Source organism: Lissotriton helveticus, chromosome 2_1, assembly GCF_964261635.1.
Source record: "Lissotriton helveticus chromosome 2_1, aLisHel1.1, whole genome shotgun sequence".
Lineage (NCBI taxonomy): Eukaryota > Metazoa > Chordata > Amphibia > Caudata > Salamandridae > Lissotriton > Lissotriton helveticus.
Genome location: NC_136059.1, coordinates 2076971323 through 2076989437, shown reverse-complemented (window position 1 = coordinate 2076989437; position 18115 = coordinate 2076971323). Strand labels below are relative to the sequence as shown.

General features: G+C 43.8%; 1 protein-coding gene across 4 annotated transcripts in view; it reads left to right on the top strand.

The window, feature by feature from the left end:
* SH3RF1 (SH3 domain containing ring finger 1) overlaps nt 1-18115 on the top strand; it is a 340829-nt gene that overhangs the window by 221409 nt on the left and 101305 nt on the right. The window lies entirely within an intron of this gene.

Sequence of the window (18115 nt, the reverse complement as noted above, 5' to 3'; positions counted from 1 at the left end):
GTAAAGAGGAAATGTTGAAGGGGTGGAACAAACACAAGATGGACAAGGCAAGATATAGAATAAGAAGCAAGCAAATGAGACTTGACAATAGAGCCAACCAACGGCTAGCAATGGGTGAACTTTAAGCCCACTCTAAGATCTTGATAAGCTTACAATAGTCTTTTTCCATCCAGACCAAAACGAATCAGTGAACAGTTGAGGGGGTGGGAGCGATGTTAGAGAAACAATATTATATATTGAAACTGCTGTTCTGATGTGATTTTAGCAGTGCTGCTGGTATGGGACGAGTTAATCACAAACGTAAATCTCGGTAGGGTTATCCTAGCCCTTCAGCCTTAGAAGATCGATAAAAAGAGTATCACTGATGTGGATATTTGTAGGACCTGACACCTGCACGAAATGGCAAAAGCTGCAGTAGCAAGTTTCAAACCAAATGCATTATCAATGTTATTATTCTCATTAATACAGTGAAAAAACGAACAAAATGCATTTACATATCAGTAGACCAACCTTTGCTTCGATGTGCTGATGTGCAGAGAACAGGTAAAAACTCGCCCTCACTCCTAGCTGATGTGATTGTTTTCATGTGTCTTCAGGGCATCTGGTGTAGTTTTTTCTTTATTTCACATCCGATCACGGTTGAACTCTTCACTTGCTCTTTCTGCGTCTCCTGACGCATGCAGAAAGCTTAGGCTAATCCACCTAGAACTGTCCCACCTAGCTGTGGGGGGCACTTGGCACTACCTTGTTGTTTCACCCTGGCAGAAAAATCCCAATGAGATCGACATTTCATCGAGTCGGTCCTGCTGCAGGTGCCGGTGGGAGCTCTGAATTCCACCCAGGGCCTTTGGATCTGAGGCCAGTGCCAGAGGCAGTGGCTCTTTGAAGATAAGAGATGTGTGCATTTGTTGGTGGTGAGGGCTGGCTGGAGGTGGTTGTGGTGGTTTTAGCAGGTAATGTTAAGCGGACGGTTCCTCACCTGTGGCATTTCGTGTTTCCCAGTAAAGCGTATAATCCTTTCTTTATCTTCAGGCTAGCATTTTGACAGACTTCCCAACCTCTTGCCTGTGTCTGTTAATCCTTCCTTCTCTCCAGGCCATGAACCGTAGTGAGCAAAGCCGCATTTAGAGAAGTAATGAAATGGAAATGTGCATTTCTTACTCCCTGTCGTTCTTTCAATGCCTTTTTTTTTTACTGTTTTCTACTTTTAAACCTTTATCATTTGCTTTATATGCTCAGTTTTCTGTTCCTTCTTTTCTGTGTTTCTTCATTTCAATAGTATTAGATTTATTTTTCTTCTACTGCTCCCCATCACTTTCCCTTTATTCTACTTTCTCTAATTTCTTCCCTCCTTCATTCCTTTCTCCGGTTCATATCTCCCTTTGTTTGCTTGTTCTCCATCCGTTGCATTATTTCTTCTTTCCTCTCTCTATGCTTTCCTATTTCCTTCCCTCCTTCCTACCTGCAGTGGATTTCTCTTTTCTCATATAAATAGAGTAACATGCGAACATGCGAACCCTCTCGTTTTTATGTCCATTGTTAGAGAAGACCTTATGATTATTCACACACCTTTAAAACTCCAAAAGTTACAGGGTCGTTATAGTCAGGAAATAGAATTTAAAAAAACCTTAGAAATTCACTGTAAAAATCAAAGGTTACAGGGACATTATAGTTAGGCTCTCATTTCACTGATACAAAACCGTACAAATTCAGCAGATCTAGTTACCTGAGCTAACTATAACTTACGTCCCCGGAGTGCACTGGCCATGACCTCACATATTACATCAGTCATGACATGGTCTGTGACCTCACTGATGACATCATCCTCTGAGTGTTTTTTTTTAAAGTTTCTGAGTGTTAAACATATCTACTAAGGGCCTAATTACGAGCACGGTGGTTCTCAGGACCACCATACTCGTGATGGCAGTCCAAACACCACAACCCTGGCGGTCCGGCCGCTGTATTAGGATTGCAGCAGTGGAACCGCCCTGAGACCACTGCCTCCGCCAGCATCAAGAATCCAGCTGGTGCAGCAGTCTGACAGTGGTTGGAATATGCTGGCGTTGCCGATGCCGACACTACCTAGCATATTCAGAGTTGCATTTCCACTGCCCATTTCATGGCGGTGAACCCGCCATGAAAAGGGTGGGGGACATGCAGCCCCCTGCTGCTTTTGGGCCTGGGAGTGCATGTGGGAGTCACACGTTATGCCCCCCTGGAATTGCACCCCCGTTCCTGTACGGTGTGGTATGCATGACATGGTGCTTGCCACACCATGTAGGAACGTGCTGCAGATGTTGTCATGGCAGCGGGATGCTTTTAATGCATAGATAGCTGCTGCCGTAAGACCAGCCAACTATCCCGGATTCAAATCTGAATTCAGCAAGCAGGTGCACCACGGGCTTGGTGGTCCTCCTGGCAGCGCAGCAGTGCAGTGCTGCAGGAGAACCACCAAACTCGTAATAACGCACTACGATACTACAAAAGTTAAATAACTATACTTGGTGTACTACTGACTGAAACTAGTTCTAACATATATTATGCAAGTGGCTTTGTGACTGTGTATCCATGTGTGAGTAGGTACCTATGTGGCTCTATTGGTGTGTGAGTGGTTGTATGGATGAGTGAGTGGCTGTGTGAGGGGCTGCAGGAGCAAGTAAGTGATTGTGTGGCTGTGTGAAGGAGTAGGTGTGTCAGTGGTGTATGGAGAGTGAGTTTGTATGAGAGAGGCTATATAGGCAAGTGATGGGGTGGGTGAGTGGCTGTATGGGTGAGTGGGTGCTTAAGTGGTGTATGGGTGAGTGCATGGTTGTGCAAGTGACTGAGTGAGTGAATGTGAGAGTCGCTGTATGAGTGAGTGGGTGCTTTTGTCAGTTACTATAGGCGAGTGAGAACATGTGGTATTATCTGTATGAGTAAGCGAGTGGATATATGAGTAACTATAGATGAGTGAGTGGCTATATGATTGACTGCATGGACAGTGAGTAGGCGTGTGAGTAGCTGTATGACTGACTGACTCAGTGTGTAAGTGGTTGTATGGGTGGGTGTGTTAGTGTTTGTATGTCTGTTTGACTGAATGTGTGAGTTGCTGTATTGGTGAGTGAGTGGGTGCATGAGTGGCTGTATAGGTGAGTTAGTGGTTGTGTGAGTGGCTGTATGAGCGACGTGATGAGTTTGTCTCTGTGAATCAGTGAGTGTGTGTGTGAGTAGTTGTACAGGGATGTGGGTGTATGTGACATTGTGTTGGTGTGTGAGTGGGTGTATGAGTGGTTAGGTGAATGTCGTCATCAGTGATGTCATTTGAGATGTCATGAGTGATGTCTTGAGTGATGTCACTGACCATGTCATGAGTGATGTAAAATGTGAGGTCAGAAGCAGTGCATTGCGGGGCGTACATTATAGTTAGCTCAGGTAACTAGAACTGCTGAATTTCTATGGTTTTGTACAAGTGAAATCTGAGCCTAACTATAACTTTCCTGTAACCTGTGTTTTTTTCAGTGAATTGTGAAGGTTTTTTAAAATTATTTTTCCTAACTATAACGTCCCTGTAACCTTTGTTTTTTTTCTCATGAATTTCAAAGGCTTTTTGAATTAATTGTATTTCTTAAATGAACCACTAACCATTAACAGTGAGTGAGTGCATGAGTGTCTCAGTAAGTCAGTGATTGGGTATGTGAGACAGAGTGGGTCTATGAGTCAGTATGAGAGTGTCTGAGTAGGTCTGTGAGTCGGTGTGTAAGTGTCTGAGTGCTCTCCGTTTTGACCTCTTCTGCTTGTTTTTTGCCTTATTTCGGCTTACTTCTGACCTTTATTTTGCCTCTTTCTGCTAGTTTCTCACATTTTTCAGATCTTCATTAGCACTTGATCAGACCTTTATTTTTCCTCTTTATGCTTGTTGCTGACCTTTATTTTGCCCCTTCCTGCTCGTTTCAACCCTTGAAATTCCACAAAAAAAACAAAGGTTAGGGATAAGTTATAGTTAGGAAAACTTTATTTATTCTTTCCACACAAACCCAACATAAACAAAATAGACATTACAAATTCAGAAGTTATAGTGATAACTTAAAATTTAAATTTATGCACCACATTCAAGGTGCTAGAAGTCGCGCACCTCTTCACAGTGTTGCTTATACTCTTAAATTTTAATTTATGCATCTTCAAATTACTGTAAATCGCGTACCTCCATACACTGTATTTACACAGTGTTACCTCACTCGCCACACAACTATAACTCACACCTTCTCTACACCCTGGTTATACCCTTGCACATTACATCACTTATAGCATGTGAAACCATAGCTTTCATAATAACGCTTATGTCATCTCAAATTAGATGATTTGTCAAAACACAGTGCATGACAGAGTGGTGAATTATAGTTAATGTACTGTGACGAGTGAGGTGACAACACTGTTCAGAGGTGCACGACTTCTAGTAATGTGAAAGAGGTGCGTAAAGGAAAGTTTTAAGTTATAAGTAACACTCTGTACGGAGGTCCGTGACTTATAGTACCTTGAATGCGTGGTGTAAATTATCAATGTAAGTTAGAACTGTTGCGTCCAAATTTGTAATGTTTGTATTGTTTAAGTTGGGTTTGTATAGAAAGAATAAATAAAGGTTTCCTCACTATAACTTATGCCTAACCTTTTTTTCCCCATGATATATGTATATGTCCTTGGGCTCTTTCATGCAGCTGTCTTCTTCCATTTGTCAGCATGGGGCTTTTGATCAGCCCATTTCAGCTACTGGCTAACTTCACTAAGACTGACGGCATTCTGCTCTTTCATGAGGGACTGCTGCAATCTGTGTGCTTCTGCTTTTAGCCAGTATTTCTTTATATTGTTGAGGGCCCAGTGACTCCCTCAACAATAAAGTTTTACAACAAATCTGAGACAAAACAAGCATTGATAAAGCCTAAAGGCTCGCATCCAGTGCCTGACCTGGTGGCTTTGCCAGTACTTGTTTCTCATTAGTTCTTTTATGGTGCAGGAGGAGATGGGGTTTCTTTCTTTCAACAGTGGACTGAGGCTACTATGACCTGTGTTGTTGGAAAACTTTATAGTGACATAAATGTGTAATGCTGCCCATGGGGGCAGTCCTAAAAAAATTTATTCTCCAATCTAGTGCCGCCACTTTGCCTGGCTTGAATTTTTTTTGTTTTGTCTTTTATTCAATATTGCACAAGCATCACATTACATGTTGTCCCATCGGCTCACGAAGCAATGAAAAAAGAATCACATGTTACCTTACATATCAGTTAGGTAGCTCAGGATATCACAGCAGCCTCAATGTTTGCCCTTGTGCTCGGCTCCAAAGTGTTATTGCGGGGTATACATCTTAATATATGACACACAGGACAACTCCCGTAGAATTGAGTTATGTGCCGAAAAACAAAAGTAACAAATACAAACCACAGTAATAAACTTGGCAGAAACAAGCTATGGGGCAGTAGTTCCCAAAAAATCCTCGAGCAGAGGACAGGAATCAATGATGCACCTATGTGAAGCCCCCAAGTCTCCTAGGGGCATTGCACCATCTCATCTGAGCGAGGGGGTAATTGGATTGCGTGCGCGGGGTAGCAATCAAGAGCGACTCAATCTTCTAAGATAAGTATACAATTAAACTATTCCTTAGTAACAGTGGACGTGTAGGGAACCATCCCACGTCTTTGCCCCTGGGCTCACACTCCAGGCTGGCCTCACCCACAGTCTGCTCAGTCTTTAGCACTCTCTCTAGAACTCAATCATAGATTGTACAACAACTCAGTCATCCAGAGAAGAGTCACTTACCAAGACCAGCACGGCTGTTGCAGGATCCATAGTTGGCTGAAAAGCCACAGCCTCCTCGCCAGGTCCTCTATCTGCCAACAGGCCCTCCCAACATGTCCTCCCACATCTCCAGGTCACGCTCTGCATTCTCATCAGTGCGAAATGAGCGCAGTCAGCGCTCTTCAGCCACACCTCACTCACGCAGGTCTGCCCTCCACTTATCTAGCCGGGGAGGGGGTATAGGGTGGGACCAGTATATGGCAGTGCAGTGTTTAGCCATTACAAGTCCCAGGAGAGTAAATTTATGTCACGTATGGCCCCCCAGCTTGGGGATCGGGAGTACGCCCAGGAGACAATGCTTGACTGACTCCTCTATACTTACAGCCGTGACCTCTTCTAGAACACACAGCACCCACACCCAATATGCCTGAATACGTGCACAATCCCGGGTCATGCGCAGAAATGTTGAGGTCCCACATTACACCAGGGGCGTGTCGAAGGGTGCATTGCATCAAACCTTGACAACCTCTGGGGCATTAGATACATGCAAGTAAAAAAACTGGGTAAACTTAAAGCATGTGTTACTAGCCACCTCCTGGACCTGTGCGAATGGCCATTTCCACTAACCCTCTGTGAGCTGTGATGAAAGGTCGGCCATCCATCTATCTTGGATTTTTGATTGATCAACCCTACGATTCGCCTTCAGGGCCTTATGTATATGTGGGAGATCAGTCCCCTAGAGGAGCCCGGGTCGAGCAGCAATGCCACGGTCTGCATCTCCCTAGGTTCATCTTGGAATGTTGTCTATATTTCGTGAGCTGTGCGCGATATTTTCTCGTACTGCAAGAAATTACCATCCAGCACTTGACAACACTCCTTTGCATCATCAAAGTAAAGTAAGGTCCCATTGAGGTAAAGGTGCCCAGCTGTTATGAATTCCCCTTCATGTCACCTCGCGAGGTTCGTGGTAGACTGTATTTGATGGAAACCCTGGATCCATCGGAACAGCCACACCTCACTCACGCAGGTCTGCCCTCCACTTATCTAGCCGGGGAGGGGGTATAGGGTGGGACCAGTATATGGCAGTGCAGTGTTTAGCCATTACAAGTCCCAGGAGAGTAAATTTATGTCACGTATGGCCCCCCAGCTTGGGGATCGGGAGTACGCCCAGGAGACAATGCTTGACTGACTCCTCTATACTTACAGCCGTGACCTCTTCTAGAACACACAGCACCCACACCCAATATGCCTGAATACGTGCACAATCCCGGGTCATGCGCAGAAATGTTGAGGTCCCACATTACACCAGGGGCGTGTCGAAGGGTGCATTGCATCAAACCTTGACAACCTCTGGGGCATTAGATACATGCAAGTAAAAAAACTGGGTGAACTTAAAGCATGTGTTACTAGCCACCTCCTGGACCTGTGCGAATGGCCATTTCCACTAACCCTCTGTGAGCTGTGATGAAAGGTCGGCCATCCATCTATCTTGGATTTTTGATTGATCAACCCTACGATTCGCCTTCAGGGCCTTATGTATATGTGGGAGATCAGTCCCCTAGAGGAGCCCGGGTCGAGCAGCAATGCCACGGTCTGCATCTTCCTAGGTTCATCTTGGAATGTTGTCTATATTTCGTGAGCTGTGCGCGATATTTTCTCGTACTGCAAGAAATTACCATCCAGCACTTGACAACACTCCTTTGCATCATCAAAGTAAAGTAAGGTCCCATTGAGGTAAAGGTGCCCAGCTGTTATGAATTCCCCTTCATGTCACCTCGCGAGGTTCGTGGTAGACTGTATTTGATGGAAACCCTGGATCCATCGCAACAGCCAAGTGTATGGAGACCTACGTATGACCAGGACAACCACTTGTTCCCAGGCCCGCGACCTGATGAACTACCAACAGGCAATTCAGGGGAGTCCGGAAGCCCATCGTGAGGTATCTTGGGAGCTCCTCCTCCGCCCCCAGTCTGCCAACAGCACCTTCTCCACATTGGGACCCTCAGCACACCACTGCGCCGCATATTGCAGCAACCCCACAAGATAATAGAGACCAAAGTCTGGGAGACCCAGGCCCCCCGAGTCCATATCCAGTTTGAGGACCTCCAGGGTCGCCCTGCCTGGCTTGAAATGTAATTAGAGTGCCAGATTTTATGGAATTTTTTTATTTTACATTTACGTCTGTATTTATCCGTATTTTTTTTTGGACCACCTTCTTGGTATTTATCCATATTTATTTTGTGAATGAGAAGTAAAATAATACATTTCCACTTTTATTTTACTGATAAATATGCATTCGTACTTTTCTGCCTGTCACTATTTAGAAAATTAAACAGTCAAGTGTAGCGAAACACAACACCCACAGGTACATTTCAACGTTATAATACACATATATGTTAACATATGCTTGTATTTAGGGAAATCTCAACCTGTTTTTAACTTCCCATGCTCTATATCTGCTCAGTTGTTGTCCTGGAAATTACGAGGATAGCATGGAGAGTTACCAACATGAAGCACACTTTTCCGCATTTTTCCACTTTTAAAAATCTATACAGACAGGAAACACATTGTATTTTATCTGCATTTATCTGTAAAAACGGTAAAAAAACGGACAACTGTGAGCCTTACATTTCATACGTTTCAGCTGTTTCTTCATTTCTATGCCTGACAGGCAAATACATCATTTTGGGTATAACCTAATACAGTGCTGAAAAATTAAACCCATTTTTCCCACCATTACCTTGACTACAAAGTGTTTGTTTGTTTGTTAATTGCGAACTTAACCCCTTCCGTGCGGCGCACGTTCAGCGGACGTCGCGTGCGCTACCTCGGTAGTACTGCGCACGTCCGCTGAACGTTCCGGCCCCGCCCGTGCAATAAAAAGTTCCGCACCAGCGCGGAACGTTCGGCGCTGCGGAGGGGTTAAAATCGGGCAACAGAATTATACTGGCCACAGGCTTTGCTGGGCACAAACATTATTTCCCTTTTTCTAATTCTCCTTTGTGAGGCCATACAAAGGTATCCCTGATTGCTTTAACTATACATCTGATATTGTGATAACTCGATTTGAGTATGTAATGGAACGCTTCGTTACTTCAGAACATAATTTTAATTACCAGCTTCACGTGATTCCAGTTGCTTGGATACCCTCATTGGAGATTAGCTGCGCAATACAAATGGACTGATTAATTGAGTTGCCTGGTTATACACGTTTGTGCTTCCTAGATGACTTTGGTGATGATGAATGTATCCTGCACCATTCTCTCTCTCACACCTGGCCTTTCTCTCTCACACCTGGCCTTTCTCTCTCACTCCTGGCCTTTCTCTCTCACACCTGGCCTTTCCCTGTCGATATGCCAGGTAAACTAATGAGTGTTACATCCGTGCTGATTAATGGTTGGTATTGTGGCAGTTCACCTGAAATACGGTTTATTTCTGGGCCTTGCTCTCATCTGCAGATGTCCTGCTAAGGAAGGGAGATTGGTTCACTGAAGCAGTTTTAGGAACGCATGACTTCTCTCTTGATAGCCTAAGAAAGGCCCTGGATAACTCTAAAGCTACGTCACCACACGGTCAACCTGTACCTGGGCATCTGTCGGGGTTACCTTTTGGATTCTGTTGCTCGAGGTCTCTTCCCCATTTCCCCTCACATTTCAGCCCCCTACTCTGCACCTCTGACAGTGGCGGCCGGCATCGTTAAGAGCGGTGAGGTGGGCGGGCGGGTAGGCTTCTTTATGTAAGTCGACAGACGAAGGGGTAGGTAAAATTAAATAAACAAATTAGTAAAACCACTTACCTTGCGCTCACCGCATCACTGACTCGGTGATGTGGCGAGCGTAAGGTAAGTGGTTTTAATAAATTTTTTATTTAATTGTACCTATCCCATCGTCTGTCGACTCCCCGCCACTGACCTCTGAATTGAATTAATTATATCAAAGGCGCGTCAGCACTGGCTGATTCTAGACTCTTGTGCACAAAAGCATTCACAGCGACATCTGGGATCTAGTCAATATACACAAATACGTTTCTGGACTAAAATGTTCGAATTGTGTTGTACTTTTGTTTTCAGTGTGTAATGCAAGGTTTTGCAATACAAATGAAAATGTAAAGAAAAAGAAGTAAAAAATAAAACACATATAAGAAACCCTGAAATATGAAACTCCTATCTTGCCAATAACCATATGCTGCTATAAAGTCCCCTCAGATTAATTTACAGTGAAATACTGCCACTGTACCAGCATTACACCAGATCTGGTATTTGCGGCTTACAAACCATAGACTTGTTGCTCTCTCAGGTGTTACATGCCCACCTTCCAATCTTTTAGCTTGCCTTGTTGACTTTCTACACACTTAACAACTTCTTAAACTTCTCTCCATTTTTTGTCCTTTTTATTTCCTTTTCTCAATTTTTCTTTAGCTTTTGTACTGACTGTTTTTTGTGTGTTGACTTTTTATTTGTAAAAAAATGAAAATCCTGAATACACAAAATATGACGAAAGGGGATAAACCTAATAATTTCAACTTAAGTATGGATTTAAAACTATACGGGTTGGAGACAATCTCTAAGGAAACGCAGCATTAACGACAACTAAACAAGCATTGGCAAAGCCAGCAGGTCAGTCTTTTTGATTTGTCAAAGTGTGTTTTATGTCATGGTTTTTACAAAACTTTGTTGTTGTTAAAGCTGCTAGGCCCTTGTTAGTCGGAAAAAAACAATGGTTAAAAGCAAATATAATTTTGGGTCTCAACAAGCATACATCCTCATAAATAGTCCTTTACACTGACCCAGCTGGGAGGTAGATAGCCTCTCCCCAACCCCCCCCCCCCCCGAGGGTGGCAGGCACCTCACGAGATAGTGGGGAGGGAGGGGCAAAGGGTAATCGCCGATGCATGGCCCCCTGCGTATGGCCAATCCTGCCTTTACTAGATGGTGTATATGATTTGTTGACTACAAATAACTGCTAAATAAACAGAATAAAAAAAGTCCCTTCTTTAAATTTATTTATTTTTAGCGTTTTATATAGCGCAAACTAGTCCTGGCAAATCGGGAATCAGAGCGCTTTACATGAGCACCAATTTCGTTACAGATGGACACATTCATTTTTGTTAGACACGGGGAGATTGTGATTTGCCCAGAATCACAGGATGTTTAGCATCCCTGTCGAGACTCGAACCTGGTTCATCAGCTTCGAAGTCGACTGCTCTAGCCGTAAGGCTACATCCTCTACCCCTGCACTGAAGGGGGGGGAGAGGATGTAGCCTTAAGGCTAGAGCAGTCGACTTCGAAGCTGATGAACCAAACTGCTGGAAGAGAACATAAAAAGCACTTCAGAGAACGGTGCTGTGTAACCTCCTTGTACTCTCTTCCATGCTACTTGTACTTTAAGCCCGAGGGGAGTGTGCACATTAATTAAAAGTCACTGCGGTTTAATTATGACAAATGACACAAAGTCTGGTTTGCTTTGAGTGTCATGTGAGTGAGTGGTGTATTATGAAAGACATACATGTTTTTCTTTGCTTTGCTTTTTATTAAGAGGATAAAATACAGCAAAGCAGACTAAGCATTCTATTTCGTTTACACATTAAGAGTGAGGGCAACTGTCTGCCAACCAGAAGATTAAGGAAGGGGTGTGGGAATAGTGCTCCAGAAGAAGGGCGAGGAGATAAAGATGGCAGGAGTTTGAAGGAAAAAAAAACACCTGTCAGGACATAAAGAAACAGATAAACAAGATCCTTTGTTATCTCTGCTTGGGCCCCAATTACTCCTAGTACAGTAATTACTGCCCTTACATTCTTAGGTCATGCACGGTGCAGCAAGAACAGGAAAAACCTGGCCCTAGCCTATACGTAGAATATCAAAGGCTGTCCGGGATTTAGGGCAGGCAAAAAGGTAAACACAGATATGTAAATAGAGGTCGGGGCAAATGGTACAGGACGTCACTCACTGGTACCGCTGTTGTTTAGGTGAACCGGCACCCATGATTACAAATGAATAATCAGAAATGAGGAGCATCCATGTTTTCAGGCTTTTAATACACTGTAGCAATACAGCTCTTCTTCCCTTGATGCCTTGGGAAGAGTTTTAACCAATGATAACATTGTTGCAAACACCAGTTGTCAGAAAATGATTCCCAGAGCCATCATTGGTAGCGCTTTCTCGCGCTAGAAGATTTATGGCTTTGGGACTCACGTACACGGCGGTCTCGCGGCACTGATAGCCCATGACACTGAGTTAGTGTCCGCAAGTAAATTATAAAGGCCGCCACCATGGGCGATCAGTGCCGCGTGGCTGCCGCCCCGAAATTAGTGCTGCCTGGGGCGGACTGTGCCCCGCCCCCCTCCAGCTACGCCGGTGGCAGTGATGTGGAGTGGGACAAATAGTTAAAAATACCTTGCTAGTGAGCTAATATTTTATTCCTTCTCCTAGTCGGTATGTTTTCAAATCAAGAGTTAATACTAGGGAAAAGCCTAACTGTAATGAGTATGGTGTCCCTAGTACTGGGTTGACATGTTTCGAGCTTTCCCCTAAAGCTCTTCTTCAGGACCGCACGAGGACCAGCCCCTTGTGTACCATTCCTAAAGAATCCTGTGAATAGGAAACAATGGGGTGCACACCTAATGTGTGTTCACCGGTTTTTTAATACATACGGTTTACACTGACACGCTGTATCTGTAGTAAAAATATAGCAAAGGAAACTTTTTTAAAAAGCCTGCCTATCAGCCAAGCTGGCAGGCCCTTTATATATGCGGCGTCATATCTCGATCAATGTACTCCTCTATAGTGGGTGTACTTAACAGCTATTTTGTGCGATCATCTGTGGCAGAAGAAATCAATCACAGACGATGTCTTTGTGAAGAAAAGTGGTTATTACAAATTGCAGTTTAAAACCACTTGTGAAAAAAGACACCACGTGACATACAACATATAACAAAATAATAGTATTACATATCAATGACACATACTTTTGTTTAGGGAGAAATATGCCTCATGATCTGCAGGAGTAAAATGGCTTGTAGTCACACCCTAAAATGATAATGGGGACATAGAGATAGTCATTAGAGTTTCCTAAAGGTAAATAAGATAGGAACCGGGGAGAGAATTCCCGGTGCCTTGGCTTGCCTGGAAGGTAAATAGAAACCTTATTATTTTCTAGGGAAAAATGAGAAATGAGGTAAAACTGGTCTGGCTGGACTTACTGCGTCAAAGCACTCCTCTCGGAAAATGACCTGATGGCACCCCTGGAGACCGCATCTTACAGTGTCTGTCTTCCGATACCCATTAAATAGACCCGGATCAGCTTAGTCGTGCTTACTTAAAAAAAACTAGACTATGTCTCTCACAAAATGGCAGTTGTGACTGGCAATGGAGCGGGCCATCTTCGGCGAATGAAATAGACCCGGATCAGCCCTGTCATGCTTACTTAAAAACTAGACCGTGTCTCTCACAAAATGGCCGCTCTGACTGGCAATGGAGCGGGTAACCCCGGTAGGTAAGGGGACTCTAGAAAATAAAAAAAATTCTGGAAACAGGGTTTTTCACACATATTTAGTGGAATCTCTGCTCTTCCTTTGGTTAGGTTTCTAATTCCAGTATTCCGGATGTTGTGGAACTACATTCAGTAAAGAGGGTGAACCTAACCTTTACCTCTACCTCCCCCCGTTTTTTGATTGTACAAGCAGTTGGTCACTGCTCCCTGGAAAGAAACAAAACTTAAAAAGGTTGAAAGGGGAAGGATTAACCACTAGCAAGCAAACATTTTTTATTGACAATCGAAGGGACGAATAAAAAGGCAATGGGCTGGCTGTAAGCCGACAGAGTAAATACAGCATGTTTTGAAGAGACAGCGCATGCTCTGCCTAGGCTTGTCTTAAAGAGGGTAGGAATGCGGCGACACCCTACAGATTAAAAGTAAAGGGTCACAAATGATGCATATTTCTTTTTTTTTTTTTGCAATCTTTTTATTGTTAACCCGTTTTTTGTACACAGTTTTTTCATGACAATCAGATTACAATGTCGAAAGATATATATCCATCCGTGCATCACATTTCTTTTGCAACAACTTGCCTTATATAGTCATAAACACGTAACAAAGAGAAACAAAAACAAGACTAATTTCGCCCTAACATCAAGTGCAGTGAAGTCCCCACCTTGTCTATCTTTCTTCCGTTCCGCTCGGTAAATAAATGATGCATATTTAAAGCATATTGGGTCAATCACACTGTTGAGAACTCAATCAATCAGGTGTTTGTTAAGCGCGACTACTCACCTGTTAGGGTCTCAAGGCGCTGGGGGGTGGGGACGGGGGGGGGGTTGTAGGTTCCAGTCCATCAAGGAGGGGGTCTGTCGAAGAGCCAGGTTTTGAGGTTTCTTGGGAACATGGGGAGCAATGTTATCTGTCTGAGGTATAGCAGAATGTCGTTCCAGGCTCTGGCCAAGGAGAAGGAGCAGTCTCCCGATCTGGTCTTTCTAGTGCGGGGGACCATGGCATAAGAGAGCTGGCCTGATCATAGGGTCCTTTGATGTGCGTGGAATTTGAGTCGGCTGTTCAAGTATGCTGGTCCGGTGTCGTAGAGGGCCTTGTGAGCGTGGGTTAGCATCTTGAAGGTAATTCTAGCTTCGATGGGAAGCCAGTGGAATGTGCGCAGGTGCTGGGAGATGTGGCAGTGTCTTGGCAGGTTGAGGACCAGTCTTGCTGTGGTGTTTTGGATGTTCTATAGCTTGCAAGTGCGTTTTTTGTTTATTCCGGCATAGAGTGCGTTGCCATAGTCGAGCCTGCTGGTGACCAGGGCGTGAGTGACGGTCTTTCTGTATTCAAGGGGAATCTATTTGAAGGTCTTTCATAGGAGGTGGAGAGTGTGGAAGCAGGAGAATGAGATGGAGTTGATCTGGTGGTCCATTTTGAACTCTGAGTCCAGGAAGATTCCCAGGTTGCGTGCGTGGTCCGAGGCGGTAGGCAGGTTTCCGAGGGCGGAGGGCCACCAGGTGTCGTTCCAGGAGTCGGGGTTTGGGCCCATGATGAGTACTTCCGTTTTGTTGGTGTTTAGTTGTAGGCAGCTGTTTTTTAATCCATTTGGCAATGACTTCCATGCCTTATTGAAAGTTGTTTCTGGCGGTGTTGGGTTCGTTGGATAGAGAGAGGATGAGTTAGGTGTCGTCTGCATATAACACAATGTTGAGTCTGTAGGTTCTGACAATGGGAGCGAGGGGAGCCATGTAGACGTTGAGCTGGGTCTGAGGGAGGACTACTGGGGGACTCCGCAGGTGATAGGTGTAGGGTTCGAGAGGAAAGGGGGGTGTCTGACCCGCTGCGTTCTGCCGGAAAGGAAGAAGCGGATCCAGTCGAGGGCCTTGTCTTGGATCCCTGCGTCATGGAGTCTGCATATTAGGGTGCAGTGAGAGACTGTCGAACGCCACTGAGAGGTCGAGGAGGATGAGGGCAGCTGTTTCTCCTTTGTCCAGTAAGGTACGGATGTCGTCTGTTGCAGCTAGGAGGGCGGTTTCCATACTGTTGATTTTTCTAAAGATGAAGAACTGAGTTTTAAAGGCAACTCTAAGTGGTGGCTTTGTTCAAAAGTAAAAGTTACAATTGGAGCATTATTTTGCTTTTATTAAATAAGAGCTTGCAATGACAAGTCGTTTAACTTTATTGAGAACCAGTGAGATGATATTTAACATTATTTGAGAGCAAATATATTTTTAGGAAGGCACTTTTACAGAAAATGATGACAAAGATGAAAACAAAGCGATAAACATGTCATATTTGCGGCTTCAAATGCATATTACTGGTAGGAAATATTGTTTAGATAATTATAACGGGTGCAGAAAAAGGCAGAAAAATATGGGGGTGTTAATAATAGGCAAATGGAGATGTGCTTTGAATACAGAGAAAGCGGTGGGTTGGAAAGCAGCAGAAATACAAAAAGGAATATATTCCTTTCATGTAGAAATCAAATATGACAACATAATTTGAAATTGAAGGACAGTCTAGCTTGTGGAAATAAGTCATTTCAAGAAGCCACAATTTTGTGTCCGTGGTATGTGGTAACAATCAAGATGGTCGCATGGCTTAAAATGTATTATGGGCCACTTAATAACCTTCTTCACGTTCGTCAACTAAAACCTCTCATGATATCATTCATTTAGTGTTCTTAAGAACCCTTCCCCAAATCTTGTGGTGACGCAATGAAGGATGTAGAGTCTGTCCACGTACTATGTGGATTTAGATACAAATCTTAAACTTCAATTGGAGTGGTCAGGGGAAGCAGCATCATCGTTCACTTATTTGTCAATCCTTGAAAATGGGGGAGAACTCACCAGTGAAATGTTGGTGGAGGTTGGACAGAGGAACATGTGTACATAATCTGTTCTGTGGAGCAGGGGTCAGGGCACAGAAAGGTGTCAGCTGTCCGTAGTTGTAAAGAACATTTGTGATGTGCCAAAGCTCAGTGCTAAATGTGTGCCAGTGGTTGCATGTGGTGGACAAATGCCCTTCTGTTTGTAGACGGGGACCATTTTTTTCTTCATCATGTTTTGTCTCCGCCTAGGACCAAATAATAAGGAAGAAAAATGATAATGGAGGGAGAGAGATGGATAGGAAAACCGTGTTAACGAGAAAAGCAGGTATGAAAAATAACCCACAGAAGTGAGATGGAGACTAGAAGCACTGAGGTATAGAAATCAGGCATGAGGTGCAATCAAGACTAAACACGAGTAGTATTCGCTATTTGTCACTACCGATGGAGGCTACTAAGAAAAACTTTCGACTCCGGTGCAGTTATTATTATTTTATTTAATTTATGTATTTGTTTTTGACACACACACAACACTGTCTAGGCTCCTTCGCCAAAGGAGAGCCGAAAGCTCAGCGGTTTGCCCATTGTGTCAGATGGCAAATGGCTAACATCTCAGTTGAGAAAGAAGAGTTAGGGTCTGTGAGGCCGTCCAGTGAACATTCCCCGATACACTTTTGTGGTGCAGAGACCCTCGAAATTATGCTTTGGAATTTTACAGAGTTGTGTCTCTTGAAAATGTGAATCGGTTTCGATTTGTTTGTAAATCATAATAAATGGTACAGCTTACTTTTATTTAAGATATTATTAAGAATAGATATTGGGAAAATACTTTCGTTATCTGTAAATTAATTATACTGCATCACACAGAAGTATTCAAAATGTGGTGATTGCAAATCCACAAAAGAAACTAATTGCTTTAATGCCCCACTGCGTGTGTTGCTTAGAGCTGTGAACCTTGCAGCAGCATCTGGAAAGAATGTTTAGCTGGACTGATGGCAGGAGAGGCAGACACAGAAATAATTCTCTGGTCAGCAAACAGAGCAATCAGTGCAATAAGACACAGGAACTACCATGATGGGATTTACATTCCTGCTGAGTGGAAGTTTTAGACTACTTTATTAATGTAAATGCACATTTAAAGACTGGGCCTCATTCACAAAGTTTTTTCTATTAGTAGTTGTTTTACTCTTTCCTGTCTCAGGTGTGAATTATTTCTGAATTACAAGGGGCTTATTCGGAAAACTGTTGACTTGATTGTGACTTACTCACGAAGTTCCAGGCGTAATCGTACCTAACTCATCGAAAAAACTTTGAATCCGACTTCATTAGTAAGTCACACTTAAATCTGCAGATTAAGACAACTCCTCACAGGAAATGGTTTGTGAATGGTATTATATGCAAATGTATGCTAATAGATTTTTTCTAGATGAGGTATTGGATTCTACTTGATGTATTTACTTATTGTGCTGTGAGCTGTAAGTCACTGTATCGAGTTACCATACAGAACTCGGGCCACGCCATTAATCAGTGGCCTTCATCTCCCATAAGCGTGGCCAAATCCTCCCCAGGACGCATCTTCAGAAGCTTTTGTGTTTGTGATTTTGGGCAGTGTTCTGGGGAGGCTGCTGAAGCACACAGCTCTGCCCTCTCAAAGCCCTGCCTCTCTCCTTTAGAGTGGGCGGGGCATTTAGGCCATGACTACTTGGGCAGCTTTCCATTTCAGCACCGTGTATTCAGGACTCGACCCAAGCGCCCAAGTCAACACACGCTTACGAGGAAAACGTCTACCTGAACCTACCTCGCACCCACCTCCTGGATTCCTTCTACCCCACCTCCTCAGAGCAGACATCGTTATTCGACACCTTTAACCTTGACCAGGATGTGATGAAATCACATGCTCATTATGCGTTTTTTCATTTTTGGCACATGAAGTAGTGCACATTTGTTTTTCAGGGCGGGACTGGTGGTGCATCGCCTTTGAGAGGGTGAATGTTTCTGAAATCCTCCTGTTCCATGTGGTTTGGCCTTCTGTCAAGAAGCGTCCTTGGCAGTGCAA